Below are 19,117 nucleotides of genomic sequence, written 5' to 3'. Positions count from 1 at the left end.
AAATGAAAGGTGTCTGGACTCAGAGAATTCTGTTTAGGTGCTTTCAGTTATGACGTAAGGAACTCTACATTTCTACTTACAAAAATAAAAGTTAACTATCATCAAGTTTTGGAAAGGTAAAACATGCCCTTCTAAGCAAATATTCAATCCCAGTAGCTGACAAACTCGAAAATGCCTGATAAGAAACTAGGGAATTAAGGGAAATAAAGTTTTGGGAACCCACACTCCAAGATTTGACAGAATGGGAAATTTCAAAAATCCCATGGAAAAATTCAATTAAAAGATGCTAAGTTATTATCATGCAACAATCGTTTGTAATCCCTGGATAATTACTTCATAATGTGTATTTTCATAAAGTTTTTGAAGACCCTCATTTACATAGATTCAACATCATTTTTGCACAAAGTAAGTTTGCATTTTAGTTTTTTTTTTCCGCGACTCATTTTTTCTGTGTACTCCCATACAGCTGAGATGATTTTAGGTTCTCTTTGATATATAATTTTAAGACAGGTTTTAATCCATTGAGAAATGCTTGAAACAATTGGTTTCAAGCACATTAGACACCTGACATAATAAAGAAATTTGTAAATACGTGTGAATTAAAGTCACTCTGTTACATATTTTGCACAAGTACAAATTGAAGTTTGCCTGCTTTATAGCAAGTATCTGTGTATGCTCTTTTATTTTTCTTTCAGCATAGCATGCCGATTGCCAATCTGTTACAGTAAGCAAAGATCTTTTTATTTTGCTATTCAAATCTTTTGCTATTCTCAAGTTGGATCTTCTTTTTAGTTTATGCACAGATGATTCTAATTTCATATGTGTGAATGGAGTTAACTGCTTTTCCACTGATATCAAGTGGTCACACTTTTTACAAAAAAAAAGAAACAAAAAAAAAATGAAGCCAAACCCAAATAAAACAAAACAAAAAAAACCTCAAAAAAAAAAAAAAAAAAAGGAGGGAAGTTGGGTTCAGCCCATGAAGTCTGTTTTTCTCTTACTTAATCAAAGCCTTACAGCTAAATGCCTTTCCCAGATCATCCAGGGAACAATGATTCCTTAGGCCCAACATCTGAGCCAATTTTACACCAAGTAGCCCTGAAAGGGATGCTGAACGGTTAAATCCTCCTTCTACCTTCATTCACCAGCTCATGTAGCCACTTCTAAGAAAAAGTCCACTAGACAAGTCATTTATTTTCAAAAGGCATGTTGTGTATTATCTGCTTTATTCCCGTTTTAGTCTATTCATTCTTGCTTTGAATATATGAGGCCCCTTAAAATCAAGAACGACTTTCCCCATAGTTCAAATAGCATTTTTCCTCTTTTGTCAACCCTAAAAACATGACAGAATGAAAATGATTAAACTTTGGAAGACTTGGATTATGTCCCATATCACCACTAGCAGGTTCCACTGCTCCATTCTGTGAAGTGAGAGATAAACCCATCATCTTCCTCTTTGAGCTAAAAATCTGTAATTGAGGACATGCTTCCTCCACCCCATTGAAGTTTCTAAGACAATATCATAAGGATATCTCTGCCTTGATATTGATAATCTAACAGCAAAGTGTGGTGCACCACCACCTCCCCACCTAGCCATGAACACAGAAGGGAAGATGAGAACATATACCAGATAAACCTCCTCCTACCACCACCTGTTCCGTTCTATCCTAATCAACAGTCCACAGGGTTTGCAATCCCCTCATCTTTGTAATGACATTTAAAAGTTAAGCACATATTATTAAAAGGATCAGACTTACTTTTGATACCATGCTTCACTAGTAATGTTATTCCTCAATATTCTAAGAACACAATAATGAAACTGCATTAATTAGGAATGTAAACTAACAGGTCTTAGAATGAGTTGAGAACATGCCAGGAAAAGTATTTTTTATCTTAACAGAGCATGTAGGCCTTAATCCGTGAATTACTTCTATAGAAATTGATGCTAATCACACCTACTTTGTTAGAACATAATAAAATTGGAGTGATACAGAGAAAGTTATCATGGCCTCCTGCACAAGGATGACACACAAATTCATGACTTCATACATTTTAGGCAGGAAAAAAGATAAGACTTAAACAAATAAAATCAAAGATGAAAAACACAACACTACAACTGATACCATAGAAATATAAAGGTTGATTGGAGACTATTATGAACAAATTTATGCCAAGAAATTGGAAAATGTAGAGCTGAGTAACTGTTAAATATATAAACTCAAGAAAATTGAATTAAAAAAAAACACAAGAAACAAATAGATGAATGAAGAAAGAAAAAAAATGATGAAAGAAAATCTCAGGACAAAATGACTCCACAACTGTATTGTACTAAAATTTTAAGAAGACTAACAAAATCAAAAATCAGATCAGGAAGTCAAAAGTGAGGAAATTCTTCCATGTTTATTTCATAATGCTGATAGGACTATCTCTATTCCAAGCCCAGACAAAGTTACAACCCCCCCAAAAAAACAAGCTATAGACCAATATTCCTCTGCTACAAAATCCTGAAACAAAAATTCTCAAGAAAATAATGGGAAATCAAATCCAGCAATACATTAAAAAAGACTATTTAACATTATCAAGTGGGACTTACACATGGACTGGTTCAAAATATTAAATTAATAAGCATAATGCATGACCTTACCAAAAGAAAGGCTGAAAAAAATCATAGGATTAGCTGAATAGATGTAGGAAGAAAATTGATTACATCTAAATATATTTATGATTTCTAAAACTTTGAAAAAACAGACAAAAGGAATGATAAGCACTTTGTATTACAAACTCATATTCAACATCATCCTAAGTGGAAGTTATGCTTTTTTCCTTCAAGATCCAGAACCAGACAAAGATGTCCATTCTTACTCCTCTTATGCGACATAGATCTTAAAGTCTTAGCTTGGACAATTAGGAAAGTGAAAAACCAGAAGGCATCAAAGTAGTGAAAGAGGAGGCTATTCCTGTGGGCAGTTGAAATGTTCTCCCATTAAAAAAGCCTAAAGACTGCACCAAAACAACCTATAAATAGAAATAAATTCAGCAAAGATTTGGAATACAGACCTGGCACACATAGAGCATACAGACAAGGGTTGCAATGAAACGGTCACTTTGGGATAGAGTTGTCATTTTTAGCCCATGCTTATATGCCAGTGGAAATGCGGTCGTGTGGTCTTTCTTACTTTTTCCTGCTGACATGATTAATTACAAACTACGCTAGAGAATATAGAGTGGATTAAAGCTATAACTATGAAAATGGGGTTTGGTGAAAGCGAAGCAGGAGAATGAGAGATAAAGAAACTGGGGAAGAAAACAAGGAAAGCTATCCTATGTTCACAGAATGGAAATGGAAAAGAGAAAGGAGGATTCTCTTTACTAAACAAAGATCCATAAAAAAAGAGAAAATAGTTCCTTCAATAAATGGTGCTATAGTTGCATGCAGGAAACTGCCCCTTAAACACCATTTAAAAAAATTGTTCTAAATGATTCATTCAGAAATGTAAAATTTGAAACTAATAGAAAAAAATATTTCAGAAGAATAAATGACAAAATTAAAAAATAGACACAATGGCTATACCAATTTGCATTTCCACAGTGGTGTACACTGGTTCCCTTTATTCTACCTATTAGCATCCATTATCCTTTCTTTCTGATAGTTGCCATTCTATCTGGAGAGAAATGCTATCACAGTATGATTCTAGTTTGTATTTCCCTGATGGTTAGTAACAGTGAACATTTTTTTTCCCATTTCTTGTTGTTGTTTGCATTTCTTCTTTTGAGAAATATCTATTCAGATACTCCCATTTTAACTGGACATGTTTTTTGGTTGTTGTTGACTTTTTTGAGACCCTTATATATTCTTGATGTGAATCTTTCGTCAGTGAATAGTTTGAAAACAGTTTTTCACATTTCGTATGTTGTCCCTTCACTTTACTAGCAGCTTACTTTGCTGTGATGAACCTTTTTGGTTTGATATGATTTTATTTTATCTATTTTTGTTTTTGTTGCTTTTGAGATCCGATTATGGAGGAAGCATAAACAGCACTCAGAAATGAATAGATCTATCATATGGCTTAGCTATTTTACTTCTCAGTATATATTTAAAGAAAATAAAATCAATATTTGGAAAAGATATGGACTCTCCTGTGCATTACAACACTACTCACAATAATCAAGGTGTTGTGTCAAACTACCTGCCCATCAGTGGATGAACTGATGTAGAAAATGTGCCACGAACATGAACTGGAGCATTATTTATCTATAGAAAGAATGAAATTCTGAAATTTATGGCAAAATGGATGAAACTAGAAGTCATTTTACTAAGTAAAATAAGCCAGACACAGAAAAACAAACACTGCATGATCTCTCTCATATGTAGGAATTTTTTAAAAAGTTGGTTTAAATTGAGAATAATAATAATTAGCAGATGCTAAGAAGTGTGGGAAAAGGGAGGATTGAATGGAGTTGAATAACAGGAATCAAAACACAGTCAGATGGACGTCACAAGCTTCAGTGTTCCACAGAATAGTGGGGTGACTATAGTTCACAGCTGTATCCTTTAAAAAGAACTGGAAGAAAGAAGCTGACAGACTCCAAACATATCAAGAAAAATTAGTACCTGGCGCCATGGTTTAGCAGCTTAATTCATCACATTGGGCATGCTGGGATCCCATATAGGTGCCGGTTCTAATCCCAGCAGCCCCACTTCCCATCCAGCTCCTAGATTGTGGCCTGGGAAAGCAGTCCAGGGCAGCCCAAAGCCTTGGGACCCTGCACCTGCGTGGGATACATGGAGAAAGTTCCTGGCTCATGGCTTTGGTTTGGCACAGCACCGGCCATTGTGGTCACTCGGGGAGTGAATGAGTGGAAGGAAGATCTTACTCTCTGTCTCTCCTCTTCTCTCTATGTATCTGACTTTGCACTAAAAATAAATAAATTTCAAAAACAGAAAGGAAATGGAAAAAACTCGTTGCCATGTTTGATTTACTTACTCTGTGTATATGTGTTAAAACAAAAACGTGCAAGTATTAGTTACAAATTTTTAAGAAGAAATGAATTTTAATCATAAAATAGTTCTATTATTTGATCCAAGATTGGCAGAACCTATTAGGAAGTAAACTTGTTGATAATCATCATTAGCTATTAAAAGTAATAAATTATTTATTTTTAAAAAGATTTATTTAATTGAAAGTCAGAGTTAGAGCAGAGAGGGAGAGGATCTTCCACTCATTGGTTGGGTGGTTGGGTCAGGTCAAAAGGAGGAACCACATCCAGGTCTCCCACATGGGTATCAGGGGCCCAAACACTTGGAACATCTTTTGCTGCTTTCCCTAAGCTATTAGTGGGGAACTGGAATGGAAGTAGAGCAGCTGGGACATGAACTGATGCCCATATGAGATGTTGACATTGTAGATAGCAGCTTTATTTGCTATGCCACAATGCCAGTCCCAAAGTCATATATTTTTTTAATAATCACAATAGCAATAACTAAGATTGAGCTTCTACTATGTAATTTAAGGCATTGTTTTATGGATAAGTATCATTCAATGATTCATCAAAAGTATAAGATAGGAAATTACTAACCCTACTTATATATAACAAAAATACCAGTATTAACCCTGAAAACAAATGGCTTAAATTCATTGATCAAAAGACATAGATAAGTGGACTGGATTATAAAACAGGACCCATCTATTACTTCCTATAAGAAACACATCTCAATAACAAAGATATATGGAAACAAAGTGAAAGGATGGAAAAAGATATTTCAGGCTAATGGAAAGGAAAAAAAAGCAGGTGTAGCCATTTTAATATCAGATATTATAGACTTTAACATGAATAAACATTAAAAGAGATGAAGAAGGACACCACATAATGATTAAGGGAGCTATTTAACAAGAGGAAATAATGATAATAAATATGCAAGCGCCAAATGCTATGGCATCTGCTATGTGAAACAAATATTCACCAACTTACAGAGAGACATAGACTCTAATATAATAATAGTGGATAAGTTTAAAACATCATTAACTTCAAAGGACAGATAGATGAGAAAGAAACTCAGCAAGGAAATAGCAGCATCCAACCAGACAACAGAACAAATGACCTTAATTGATATCTATAGAACCTTTCTTCCTATAGACTCAAAATACATTCTTTCATCAGTACACAGAACCTTCTTTAGGAATGATCACATTATAGGTCTACTGTTTTCCCCATATTATTACAATAATATAGTCCTTCAGCAACAGTCACAAATCCATCATTCTGTCATTTAAGTGTATAACAGTGTAGTAAGCATAGGCAATAGTAGAGTCCAGAATTTTTTGTCAAGATATATTTAACAGTTCCATTGGGAGTCCTCCTTTTATTCTGGAGCAGAGCTGCATACTACAATGTGCTTTCAGTTCCTGGTATGCTAGTCTCCAGTATACAATTTATCTATGAGAATACATGTACATTCATGTTTACTTGTACAACAATTTACCTTGTATTTTGAATGAAGTTTGTCTTATATTAGACAAAAGAAATGAACACACACACACATATACACATATATATGTGTGTGTTCAGTTCTAATATTAGACAAGAGAACCAAGAAAAATGGTTGGTCTCTTCGGCAAGTGCTTTGACCACTGAGGTCACTTGGGGAGTGAACCAATGGATGGAAGATCTTCCTTTCTGTCTCTCCTTCTCTCTGTATATCTGCCTTTCCAATAAAAATAAATAATTCTTTTAAAAAAGTAAAAAGAAATGAACAAAAGAAATGAACAGGTGTTTTTCAAAAGAACAAATTTAAATGGCTAACAGATACATGAAAAAATGTTCAGGTTAACAGCTAAATAAAAACTACATTTAAGTCCCTACCTAACTTTAGTGAGAATGGCTCACATTAAGAATACTTGTTGGCCTGGATGGGAGGTAAAAAGTACCCTGCTACACTGTTGGTGGGAGTGTAGGTTAGTATAGCCACTATGGAAGTCAATATGGAGAGTGCCAAGGCAACGGAAAATTGATATACTGTATGACCCAGCTGTTTGACTCGTGATAATATATCCAAAGAAAGTAAAATCTGCATATGAAAATATTACTTGCATCCCTATATTCATAACAGCCCAATCTATGACATTAAACACGTGGAAACAACCCAGGTGCCTGTCAAAAGAGGAATGGATAAAGAAACTATGGTACATGTACTTCAGGGAATACTGCTCAGCCATTAAAATGAATGAAATACTACCATTCACATCAAAATGGAGATCAACTGGAGATCATTTATGCTCAGAGAAATAAGCCAATCAAAAGGGTAAATATCATATGTTCTCTCTGATATACGGTAAAATACAAAACAACTAGCTCCACAGATGAACAAGCATATAAGTATATGTTCCATATATGAGCTATATAATGGAGACTAACACACCAGAAAGTGAAGATCCATTGCAGAAGGCAATACTACCCGAGTAGCATTGAGTGAAAGGAGGACTTCGAAACAGTTAAATACAACTTGACACTATGACACAGATTTTCCACCATTTCCTATACCTAAAGTGTCATGGTGCACTTAACAGCAGAATATTAAACTTGTAACTGTTGCTAAAGGATTGATTAGCCTCTGTAATGCTATGGGGGAAAATGTTGGGAGGGTAAAATGATGAGGAAGAAAGAGTAGAGGAGGAGGAGAAATCCCTGTATCTACAAAAGTACATTACAGAAAATAAAAATAATAGATTGAAGCAGAACCATGAAAAAAAGACACAGGCTTGCCATATGATCCAGCAATCTTACTTATGGGTACACCTCCAAAAGCATGAACATATTGTATCAAAGAGATAGCTGCACTGGCAAGTTTATAACAGTATTTTTATAATGGACAAAGCTTGGAATCATTCAAGGTGTCCATTATCTGATGAAAGAAATATTATTCACCAATAAAAAATAAAAAATTCTACTATTTTCATCAAAATGGATGCAACTGGAGGATATCACTTTGAATGAAATAAGTTGAAAATCAAAACCACCTTTCTTACAGATGAGAGTTAAAATTTAAAGATTAAAAAAGAAAAATAAGTGTGTCAGTATTGCTACAAATAGTTTTTTTAAATTATGTTGTTTGTTTATGTGAAAACAGTGGTCAGTGATGTATTTTTATCAACCTATGATTTCTTTAAAATAACTAAATGGGAGTGCTGAAATGACCCTGTTTTCATTATTTTTTAATAGGCCTTGTCTATATTCCCACTAAATTGGGGTCTTTTTACTTTTTGCTTGATGAACTTTTTATTTAATGGTGCTTTAAGCCTTTGACTTTGAATTTTTAAAAAATCCTGTCTCTAAAGCTAAGTGAGAAAGTAAAAAAGGATTGGAAATAGGAAACAAAGGAGGAAAGAAGGGAATATTATATTGTTAGAATTGTATCCAGAAACCATGAGGAATCTGTTTTCTTTGTATTAACATCACATTAACATGACAATAGAAAAATAAAAGAAATGATTATTAACTACAATAGTTAATTTTAATGTATGCCTATTTGTTACTGCAGTTTATATAATGTTTCAAGTTATTCTGTTGGTAATATTCTGTAGGTAAAACTAGAAATATATTCTGTGGGCAAAACTAGAAATTTAAGTATTTCAACATTTCATATTGCCTTATATAAAAAACTATAGGGCCTGGTGGCGTGCCCTAGCTGCTAAAGTCCTTGCCTTGAACGTGCCAGGATCTCATATGGGCGCTGGTTCTAATCCCAGCAGTTCCACTTCCCATCCAGCTCCCTGCTTGTGGCCTGGGAAAGCAGTCGAGGATGACCCAAAGCTTTGGGACCCTGCACCCATGTGGGAGACCTGGAAGAGGTTCCTGGTTCCTGGCTTCAGATCAGCGCAGCACCAGCTGTTGCGGTGACTTGGGGAGTGAATCATCCTCTCTGTATATCTGACTTTGTAATGAAAATAAATAAATTTTTAAAAAAATACATAATAAAAAAACTATAGTGCATATTGAGACTCTTCGTTGATATGAAGTGGCTGTTTCTCATTCCTAGGTACTGTGATGTATGGAGATTTGTGAGTGGTATTCCCCTTTGTTTCTCCCCTTAACTCCATGAAAAACAAGAAGAAATAACAATTTTGGAAGCAACAAATTCACCCAATTTTCCCTAAATCTTGATCCTTCCCACCCTGATCAACCATGTAATCATTATTTTTAAAGAAAAATAAATTAAAAATCTAGGGCCCAGTGCAGTAGCCTAGCAGCAAAAGACCTTGCCTTGTATGTGCTGGGATCCCATATGGGAGCCAGTTCTAATCCCGGCAACCCAGCTTCCCATTCAGCTCGCTGCTTGTGGCCTGGGAAAGCAGCCAAGGATGGTCCAAAACCTTGGGACCTTTACCCACATGGAAGATGTGGAGGAGGTTCCTGGTTTCTGGCTTTGGATCAGCACAGCTCTGGCCATTGTGGCCACTTGGGGCATGAACCAGTGGGTGGAAGATCTTCCTCTCTGTCTCTCTTCCTCTCTGTATATCTAACTTTACAATAATAAATGAAATAAATATTTTAAAAAGCCAGTGTATTGTCAGCCACCAACTGGAAAAAAATAATTACTTTCTACAACATATTAGGTCATGGTGATAAACTGTATTAGAAAGAGAATTATTTTATAAATAAAAAATATGTAAGTCTATATATTTACCCATATGTGATACATACAAACACTAATGTACGTTTTGAAATTGGACTAAGTTGGGAGCTTACATTTCTAGATTAATGTCATTACTTCATGTAGCAAATACAGAATTAGAGTAATTACCTTAACCTACCTCCTGGGAGAGAAGGGGTATATGAGCAACTTATGGCCTCACAGCCAAATAGCCCAAGAACAGCTTCTGTGAGGGTAAATTTCAGGGAGGAAACCAAGGAGTTGAACCTAATGTTAACACAAAGCAATTAAATGAACATTAGATATTGCTGGGTTAGGAAAACACATTCATTAAAGGAACTGAGTCTCAGTGTTTTCCTAAAGATAAACTCCAGCTATTCCAAAAATCATTAAAGTTTAATGGCAGAGTCAGTTTGGTGATGGTATTTACAAGTGAAATATTGGTGTATTTCTGGAGCCTGGGAGTTTAGAATTCTGGTTACCATTCCATCTTTGAGAAACCAAATATTTGAGGACATTTACAAGATAGGAGAAAGACACTGCAAGGTAGAAAATGCTCTATGTACATTAGTTCTCTTTAGGTCAGGAGGACATTCACAAAGAAAGGATGGACACACAATAGGGCATCTCTTGTTTGCATCAATGTAGGATACAGTAACGTTGACTTGGCAATTACTGTGAAATGTAGGAGACCTGAGATAGACATAGGGTTAAAGAGGAAATGGAGAGAATGATTCATTCCTATTGTGCTCCTTAGCCCAATGGAAAATATTTCCTGCTCAGCCTTTAGAAAGGAGTACATTTGTTGTGTGAGAAAGACACAAAGGAAATTCCAGACAGTGGGTACACGATGCAGAAGGAATTGGAGTCATGAAAGGCATGGTGGGTGTAGAAAAAAGGAGCAATGTAAGGCAGAATAATACAGAATTTGGAAGCAGGTGAAAGGCTAGTTTAGGATCAGTTTGTAAAACGACTTTGAGACAAGCTTAAGAACCTCAGTTTGGGTCCCGGTGGCGTGGCCTAGTGACTAAAGTCCTCGCCTTAAATGCTCCTGGGATCCCATATGGTCACCAGTTCTAATGCTGCCAGCTCCCTGCTTGTGGCCTGGGGGGGGGGGGGCAGTCGGGGATGGCCCAACGCCTTGGGACCCTGTACCCGTGTGGGAGACCTGAAAGAAGTTCCTGGCTCCTGGCTCCGGATCAGCACAGCACCGGCCGTTGCGCTCACTGTATATCTGACTTTCCAATAAAAATAAAATAAATCTTAAAATTTTACTATTGGACATATACCCATGAAAGTGAATACAATTGAAACTACTATACAGACTTCAACCAAAAATTGTTAAGATATTTCAACTTTTATTACATTATATTTTAAGTGGATGAGTTTAAAGCTGATTTCTCAGCTCATTTCTTTTCACCTTCTCAACTCTACAGAGAAGTATGTGCTTGTCTATTTGCAACCCATTTTTAGAGATAATTAAAATATTTAATTGGCATCATTTAACTTGATCCATACTCATATATGTAATTATCTCACATATATGTAAATATTAAAATTTACTTCATTTCATTTCATTTTTGAAGACAGGGAGACAGACAGAAAGAGGTCTGCTGGGTCTCTCTTCTGCACAACTGCCCACCACGGTCAGGGTGGAGTCAGCTGGTGAGGTGAGGCTGAAGCCAAGGGTCTGGAACTCCCTCCAGACTTCCCAGGAACTTGGGCATTTGAACCATTTCTTATTGCCTCTCTAGGTGTGGATTAGTGCAAATTGAAAGAAAACCAAGGAGTGGAGACTTGAACTATGCACTCTAGTATGGGAAGCGTGTCTTCCAAGTCGTACCACAACTAAAACGTCAAACGCTCATTCCTTATACCTTTTTTAGTGTAAATATGCTCAAATTGGGACCTCATTTGATGTCCTAAATTGCACTACATTGTAACTATGCTTAGAAATCTTAATTTTGAGCATTTCCTTTTCACCCTACCTTCTCTTACCTCCATGTCATTGACTTTCTGAAGAAACCTGTTTTAATATCCTTAAATGTATCTCATACTGCACTTGTCTGCTTGCATGCTTGTTGGTATCCTTGGACCTTTTATTCTAGCTCTCCTGTTTTCTTTCAGTGTATAATTACCATAAAACCCTAGATTTATGTTTTTAAAGACAAAAAATATTTTGCATGTGTTATGTTAAGCTTTTTTATTTCATTCCATTGAGAGATTCCTAGTATCTGGTTAACCTAGTCCCAGTGTTGCTGAGACTTGTCAAGTTTTAAGAAGACTACTTTGCTGGTAACATGTGGAAGACCACCTGCGGAAGTCACATTGGCATCAGGGAGATCAGACTGGTCAAAGTGAACAAAAGTGACCTGAGGCAGGAAGAATACAGGCACAGACATACCAGATTCAAGTAGTCATTCTACAGTAGAATTTACTATTTGAATGGAGGTTGAGAGTCAAGGTTATGAGAGCAGAGAATGAGGGGGAAAATACTTCAAGTTCCATTACAGTAGAGATTTATGTTTATTTTGCTCAATGTTAAACCCTTAATGCTTAAGATAGTGACTGCTAAAGTAGGTATTTAATAATTATTTGTTACCTATATGTATCAGTGGTTTGGATGCATGGACAGTACAGAAACTTCTGAAATAGAAAACTACTTGGATGTTCACAGAATTATAAGAGAGAAGACAGTGGCAAAAAATATGAAACATCCTTGAAATTTTACTGATTTTAAGATATTTTTCTATTTATATATAAGTACCTTAACATAATTTGTTTCATTGTAAATTGTTGTCCAAATTGTACAGTCCAAGAATGCACAGAAAGTTTCAAGGGAAGATAAAACATTATTCAGGGAAATTGGGTGAGTGATGTAGGAGAGTAGGTTAAGCTGTTACTTGGGAACCCATTTTGTCACATGGGAATGTTGTTCTGAGTCAGGCTACTCCTTCTCTAATCTAGTGTCCTTCTGATAAAACCTGGGATGCAATTTGTGATGGCTCTAGTATTTGGATCTTTGCTACCCACACGACAGTCCCTGGTTTGGTCAGGTCCAGTCCTGGTGACTACAGTCCTCATTTAGAAACAGTACATGGAAGATCGTCCACTTTCTCCTTCGCATCTATCATTCTACCTTTCAAACAGACACACATAAGTAAGCATTAAACTTATTTTTAGAAAGCATAATTAAGTCATGAAAGTTAACTTGGGATATATGTGCCCCAATGAACAATACAGGTAAATCTCTCCAGAATGAGATGATATTGAGAGAATTCATGTCTGCCCACTGATGGTATTTCACATAATGAAACCAAGAGCACTAAAAATAGTAACAAGCAAAACTAAAAGTGTAATGTTTGAAAATATCAATAAAAACTACAAATTTCTAGCCATTATAGGAAAAAAAGGAGATACTTCAAAAATTACTAATAATCTAGATAACGGCCAATCCCTTCAGAGGTACAATCTGCCAAAAAATCACACAAGAAGAAATTCACAATCTGAACAAGCTCCTAGGTAATAAATAAAATCAATCAGTAATGAATCATTTTCCCTGAGTTAACTGAGAAAATATTCAAAGTTGATCCTTATGTTCTGGTAACTCAGCTATTCCTTCTGAGGCATGAGCTTATATTTACTGAATTTTTCTATACTTCATCGGGATGTCAAATTTGGGGGAAAAAAACTTTCCATAACAGAAAAAAAAAACCAAGATCACTGGTGAATTATATTAAACTTCTAAACAAAAATCCAGAAGACAGAAGCAAAAGGAATGCTTCAAACTCATATGAAACTGGAATTACTCTGGTAGAAAGACAAAGACATTAAAGTAAATTGCTGACAGATATCTCTCATGAACATAGATTAAAAAATACTGAATAAAGTACTTATTAGCAAATCAATTCAAACATAGTATAAAAAGAATTATATACTAAGACCAGTATGATTTGTACAAGGTCTGTATGGCTGATTGTCAAATTTTGATGATCAAATAATGTACTCCATTACATCCACAAGTTAAAGCAGAAAAAAAATCATATGACCATATAAATAGCACAGAAAAGGTATCAGGCAAAATCCAGCACCATTCATGACAAAGCATCTCAATATTTAAAACAAGTCTACTAAAAAACTACAGTTAACAAGCCATCACATTAAGAATGAGAAACTCACAGATTTCTTACTAAGATAGCAAGAAAAGTAAGTTACCTCCTGTCACCATTCTCTTTCAACACTGTGCTGGAAGTCCCAGATAATGCAATAAGGCCAGAAAATGAAATAAGAGATGCACAGTTAAGGAGGAGAAAAACTCTCTTCTATGTGATTTCATCTGTAAGCCCCAATATTTGGAAGCTGTAGCCTTTGGCTCATTTTCTTCCCAGTTTAAATGTCAGTTATAAGATAAAGTAACTCCTTCCACATAGAATAGCTCCTATGTAATTCCTGGAATGCATTTTTATTTTTATCAATTTGGAAAATGCATACATTTTTAAGACAATTGTTTTTGGTTATTTGCAGTTTTATAAGCATTGTGATGGTCTTTTCTAATTGGATATGTCTGTAGTGCATGCGTGTCTTATAGGAAAGTGGCTTGCTCCCAAGAAAAATTTTGCATACTATTGCTTGCAAAGAATAAATACATCCTAGAGAACAAAAACAGAAGCATCTCTATTTTTACCATGCTTTCATTATTGTTGTGCTGTTATTATCATCCTCAAATTACAGGTATAAAACTGAGATACCCTGAGTGGTATGGTTGGACTAAGACTAAGTCAATTAACTTCTAAACTATGTTATTGCACAGAAATAGGCTATGTTTCATAGCAGGGCATTCACTGCCCCCAAAACTATTTTAGAAATACTCTTCCCCTAGAATAGTGCATTTTTTTGTTGGAGAAAATAAAAAAAATTTAGAGGCAAACACATAAGAAACTTCCTTTTCCAAATTGTAAGTTGCTATTCCAATTGTCTCTGAAAGCAAAAGCATGAACGGAATGAGAATCAGCACTGCATGAAGTTGAGGGCCCCAAGAGAAAATGTTTGCTCATTATTCACATTGATTTTACAAAGACATTATGATTCAAATAACAAAGTAACAGGAAGAAAATGCTGAGGTAGGTCATTTATCTCCAGAGAAATCCCCCTTGTATCTTGAAATAAGATTTATGCAGTTTCTTATTGTTCCATCATATTAAATCTGGATGATTAACTTTCCCAATAAATAGAAAATATTAGAGTGAACATATTTTCCAGCGTAACGAATACTCTAGGTTGAACCTAACTTAAACCATAAGAATATAGAAGAACTTACATGACATAAAATTTGCTAATGAAAAAAAATGCCAACCCAGAATACTAACCGAGAAAAGCTCTCAATTATACGTGAATTCAAAATAAAAACTGCTCAGAAACAAATCAAAATTGAAAGAATTTGCCATCACCCACCCAGCCTAAAAATAATGCTTAAAGATGTGCTATACACAGACATAGAGAATAATAATTATCATAATGAAAGAAGGTGAAGGTAGAGAATTTCTTAGCAAGCTACAAAGGAAATCTAAAGCAAGCAATGAGAACATTTCTGCTAAAATGGTAGGACCACATTGTTAGCTTTCAATAATGATCCTGAACCCAAATTGCCTAAACTCTCCAAACAAATATAAACCGGCTGACTGGATTTTATTTTTAAAGAACTATCTACTGCCTATAAGAAACACCTCCCATTGAAAAAGATACATAGACTGAAAGTGAAAAGATGGAAAAATATATCTTATGTCAACAGAAAGAAAATGTAAAGAGGTATAGCTGTTCTAATATTAAACTATTAGGCTTTAACATAAAAACTGTTAAAAGAGATTAAGGAGGAAATCACACAATTATTTAAGGAATCAATTAAATAAGAATTGCAGAAAATGTACAAGTATCTAATGCCAGCACACCTAACCATTTAAAATAGTTACAACAGATTTATACAGATGTATAGACTCCAGTACAACAACAGTGGATGGCTTCAAAACCCCACTGTCATCAGTAGACAGATCAATTAGACAAAAACACAACAAACAACAGAGCTAGTCTACATAAGGATCAAATGGGCTTCATTGATATACATACACATATTTGTATAAATTCGGTATACATATAGGTATTGTATACATATATATTTGTGCAAATTTTATATACTTATATATTTTATATGCACATTTATATATTTACATAAATAAAATATATATTATGCATAAATATGTATCATATATAAAAAACATTTCACCCCACTGTTGCATGACACACATTTTTTTCATGAGTTCATAGGACAGACCATATGATAGGCCATAAAACAAGCCATCATACCATGTGTCCTTTTGACAACCAGGGATTAAAACTGGAAACCAGCAACTTAAGAAACTCTAGAAAATATGCAAACACATGAATAAATCACATGTTAATGATTCATTTCATAGAAGGAATCAAAGGGAAATTAAAAATAATTACTGGAAATGAATGAAGATGACAGCATAAAATGCAAAACTATGAGATACAGCAAAAGTGGTACTAAGAGGGAACTTCATAACAATTTCTGACTTTATCAAAAATAAGAAAGGCATCAAATAAATGAGTAATGACTCTCAAAGACCTAGAAAAACAACAGAAAACCAAACTAAAAAATGAGCAGAAAGAAAGAAAAAGTTAAACTTAGAGAAGAAATAAAACATGATACATAAGATCAGTGAACTGGAGAGCTGGCTTTTTGACAAAAAATTAAGCAACACTGGTACATCATTGTACCAATTAACAAAAAGTAAAAAGTAGGGGGATAAGACCCAAACAAAAAAAATCACAGATGAAAAGGAATATATGATAGCAATCATCACAGATATAAAAAGGATTATCAGGATATACTGCAAATGGGTATATGTTTACAAATTGGAAAATCTAGAATAAAATCTGGACACATACAGTCTATTTAAACCCAGCCATAAATGACATAGAAAACTCAAATAGATCAATAACTAGGGTAGGGATGGTATCAGTAACAGGAATCTCCCAAAAAGAAAAATCCAGGACTGGTGGCTTCAATGCAAAATTCTACAAGACCTTTTAAGAAAAACAAACTCCAGTACTTCACAATCCATTCAAAACACATGAAAGACAAGGAATCCTCCCAAACTCATTCTAGAAGGCCAACATAACCTTAATTTCCAAACCATAAAAAGACATCAGAAAGAAAGAGAAATATAAACTAATTTCCCAAATGACTTTAGATATTAAATACTGTCTAATTGAATCAACAATGCATCAAAATGATAATTTAACTGGATCAACTGGAACTTATCCCTGCTATGCGGGAATTATTCAACATAAGCAAATCATTAGATGTGATGTGTTACATTAACAATATGAAGAGTAAAAAACAGTATTATTTCAATAGATGTGGAGAAAACTTTTGATAAAATGTAATACCCTTCATTATAAATACCTTAAGAAAATTGGGTATAGAAGATATCACTAACACAATCAGTGTAAGATATGAAAAAGGCATTGTTATAATCATATTGATGTGAAAAGTTGGAGACATTTCCTCAGTGATGCAGAAACATCACTCTCACTACTTCAGTATAATCCTGGGAGTTTAAGTTAGAGCTATTAGGTAAGAAAAGAGCAAGCCAAGATATCCTTGTTTGCAGAAGACCTGAGTCTCCACATAGGGAAGCCAAAATACAAAGATGTGATTGGAACTCTTCAGGGTTTGGTAAGATTGCAGGATATACAACCAACACATAAAAATGATTTGCCTTTGCATGTACAACCATTTCCATGGCTGAGAAACAACTTCTAAGATCAGCCCAATTTTCAATAGCCATAAAAAATTTAAGTAACTTGGAATACATTTAACCAAGATTAAATATGATGAAAATTACCAAACTATTAAAGTAAGAAGTAGAAGAAATACAAGACTCCAAAACACTGAAAAGTCTGCTGGGTTTGTGACCAGAAGAATAAATATAATCAAAATGTTCATATTACCAAGAGTAGTTTATAGATTTAGTGTTACACCAATCAAAACACCTGTGACATTTCTTTTTGGAGCTAGAAAATTGATGACAAAATTCATATGGAAGCAACAAAAGACCTAAAATAGCTAAAGAAATCTTAAACAACAAAAACAAATGAAGGCATCATGAGATCAGACAAGATACACACAGGGCAATTGTAATCAAAATAGCCTGGTACTAGAACAAAAACCAACATGAAAATCAATGGGCAGAATAGAAATCTCAGACATAAATCCATACAACTAAATTTTGACAAGTAAACCAAAATCAATTCAGGGAGAAAGGACAGTCTTTTCAGCAAAGTGCCAGGAAAATTGGATTCATGTGTGCACCACTCAGAAAAAAAGTCCCTTATCATACACCTTCCACAAAAATCAACTCTACAGAAATCAAGGATTTAAATAGATGATCTGATACCTCAAATTACTAGAGGAAAATATTTGGAACAGTCTGCAAGGTAGACATAGGCAAAGACTTCTTGGAAAATATCCCAGAAGTACATGCAATAGTAGCAAAAGGAAACAAATGAGATTACATCAAGATAAGAAGCCTCTGTGCTGCAAAGAAAACCATCAACAAAGTGGGGAGGCAGCCAACAGAATGGAATAAACTATTTGCAAACTATGCAACTGATACAGGAGAAAAAATCAGCATCCATAAACGACTCAAGAAAGGCAACAACCGCAGAATGAAAAGTCCAGATAAGATAAACGCTATGATCAGCATTTTTCAATGGATGAAATTCAGATGGACAGTAGACATGAAAAAAATGCTCAGGCTTTTTGTTTCCCATGTTTACAGCAGTACAATTCAAAATAGTTAAGACATGAAATCAACCAGCTGTCCATCAGTGAATAACTGGATAAAGACAATGTATATACATATACTACGGAATACTACTCAACCACATAAAGAATGTAATCTTGTCTTTTGCAACTAAATCAATCCAGTTCTTAGTGTTCTTAGTGAAACATGCCAGTCTTGCAAAGAGAGATACCACGTTTTCTCTGATCTGTGACAATTAATTCACAAAACACAAAAATGTAATTTAATAAGCGAGATCAACCTCCTAGGATTTGATTACTATTTGCTGTATTCAGGTTAACACTAGGGTTTCCTCTTTTATTTATTTGCTGTACTTGCTATGTCTTGATACCTTCATGTACTAAATGTTAAGGTTGTGATTGTAAGGCAAAAGGAATATATGCCATTGTAGTAGTTAGAGAAAAAAGGGCATGGCGCTAGAAGGAGGGCAGGAAGGGAGGAACTATCCCCTAAGCTTCTAAGTCTGTATTGTGAAATGTGTGGGATCCTCTAGATCTACATGAATGAATGAATAAATAAATAAATAAATAGTTGGGCAAATAGAAGTGAGATGATTGTTTATAATTCAGACCAAGTAGTTTCT

General features: G+C 34.7%; 1 protein-coding gene and 1 pseudogene across 16 annotated transcripts in view; one reads left to right on the top strand and one right to left on the bottom strand.

The window, feature by feature from the left end:
• The window catches only part of SGIP1 (SH3GL interacting endocytic adaptor 1), a 328,705-nt gene that overhangs the window by 160,418 nt on the left and 149,170 nt on the right, over window positions 1–19,117 (bottom strand). The window lies entirely within an intron of this gene.
• On the top strand, window positions 1,955–2,055 carry LOC118758701 (U6 spliceosomal RNA; annotated as a pseudogene).

The sequence above is a fragment of the Ochotona princeps genome, chromosome 2, assembly GCF_030435755.1.
Source record: "Ochotona princeps isolate mOchPri1 chromosome 2, mOchPri1.hap1, whole genome shotgun sequence".
In the NCBI taxonomy this organism is placed as follows: Eukaryota; Metazoa; Chordata; class Mammalia; order Lagomorpha; family Ochotonidae; genus Ochotona; species Ochotona princeps.
The sequence above is the reverse complement of the archived record's forward strand: the minus strand, read 5'-3'. Positions and strand labels throughout refer to the sequence as shown.